Consider the following 2,146-nt stretch of genomic DNA (forward strand, 5'->3'; position numbering starts at 1 on the left):
TCATCACCACCCATCGCCAACTCTTGGGCTACTCTTTTACCAACGAATAGTGGGATTGACCGTCACATTATAACGCCCCCACGGCTGAAAGGGTGAACATGTTTGTTGTGACGGGGATTCGAACCCGCGACCCTTAGACTACGAATCCAGCGCATTAACCACCTGGCCATGTCGGGCCAATAGTTTCTGACTTATCCATTTGGCTGATGTGTACCTTTTTTTTTTTTTTTTGCAGTAAAGGTAATTATACATTTGCTCATAAAACAGTGCTCTTAAGGACGAACAGAAAGTAAAATTCGGAATTCCTATTGAGGGAAGAAAGTTCGAATTATAGTCGTTGTATCTTAAGGTCTTTAGTTTTGATATAGTTCAGGTAATAACTTTTTGTAAATGAAAATCAATGTATAACCAGCACAAGAAGCAACACTTCAGTTCGAAATACTGATCGTTTGTTGTTGTTGATATAACAAAGTCCATCTACGCGACTAGTAAAGTGCTTGCTAGTTTAATATCAGTGAGAAGTACTTGCAGTTAACTGCATAGGTAAACGCTAGACACGTAGCCTGAAGTTAAAAACGTAGAATTTTAATTTATTAAGTGGAAACAGCGACAGTTGGAAATGCAGCGGCTGATGAAGGAACTAATTTACAGAGAGGTACCACACTTCCATTTTTTTTAATAAACATACATTCTAGTGTACCGTTTATCCACAGTTTCTCACGTGACTTCTGCGACAGCTCTTTCATGACTTCTATACAAGACCGGAATAAGTCCAATAGAGTAAAGCAGAACTTATTCGTTTTGTTTTGAGTTTCGCGCAAGACTCAGGAGCTGTCTCTGATTTACCAATGATAGGCTGGAGAGAAGGTAGTTAATCACCACTAACCACATGGGTTAATTTTAATCACCGAATAGTGGGATTGGTCGTCATATTATCATCCCGTCACACCAAACATGCTCACCCTTTCAGCCATGGGGGCATTATAATGTAACAATCAGTCCCACTATTCGTTGATAAAAGAGTAGCCCAAGAGTTGGTGGTGGGTGGTGATGACTAGCTGCCTTCCCTCCAGTCTTACACTGATAAATTAGCGACGGCTAGTGCAGATAGCCCTCGTGCAGCTTTGCGCGAAATTCAGAAAACAAAACAAACAAATATATTATCACACTTCTAAGTCTCAAAGGCAGAACATGTTCGATGACGGGATTCGAACCCGCGACCCACAGATTGCAAGTCGAACACCTTAACTACAAAGTCATAAAAGGCTGTCCCCTGTTAGTACAGCGGTATGTCTACGGATTTAAAACGCTAAAATCAGGGGCTCGATTCCTCTCGGTGGGCTCAGCAGATAGCCCGATGTGACTAAAGCAGCACTAATAGTCTTCATTTAAATAACCCTGCAAGATGTTTTAACGGCATTACCATAGGTACATTATGTATTAGAATCACGCAAAAAAATCAGACAATAAATCATTAACTCTGCTACAACAATAGCGAATTTTTGATACTTTAGCTTGTTGGTAAGATAGTTCGTTTTTTTATGATTTTATCATTTAAGAAATGTTTGAACAGCAACTACGTCTAGGAGAAGATAAATAATATATGTATTTTATTGTTGTTCAGTTGGGTTCTGTTCCTTTACACAGCTTGTTTGATGTGTGAATGTTTAACTTATCCTGAATAGCTAAGATAATAAATTATTAAAACAAAATTTTTCACAAACTCTCGTCACACGTTAGAAGCCTCTTATTCCTAAAATATATAACATTTATTTTCGAAAAAGCAGGTTTACCGATCACTCCATATTTATACGCGTGCGCGCGTGTGATGTTTAATATTTCATATCTATTATGAGAAAGACTTTTCAAACGTCTACAAGGAAAGTTTCATCTCATTCTTTGTTTCCAATATATGCAAGTAAACTACTGAATATGTTATAATAAAGAAAAAAATCCAGAACTTATAGAAAATAAAATTCAGTGTGATAACCACTGTTGGCTTTTGTATTCGGCGAGCGCAAAAAAAAATAAATTAGACAGAAAAACCTCTCTGTGAAATGAAGTCACTACAATTTGAAGTAAACTGAAAAAGTAGTAAATACAAAAAAAAAATAAAACATAAAGATTTGTTTCATATGTGTCGGCC

The sequence above is a fragment of the Tachypleus tridentatus genome, chromosome 8, assembly GCF_004210375.1.
Source record: "Tachypleus tridentatus isolate NWPU-2018 chromosome 8, ASM421037v1, whole genome shotgun sequence".
Classification (NCBI taxonomy): Eukaryota; Metazoa; Arthropoda; class Merostomata; order Xiphosura; family Limulidae; genus Tachypleus; species Tachypleus tridentatus.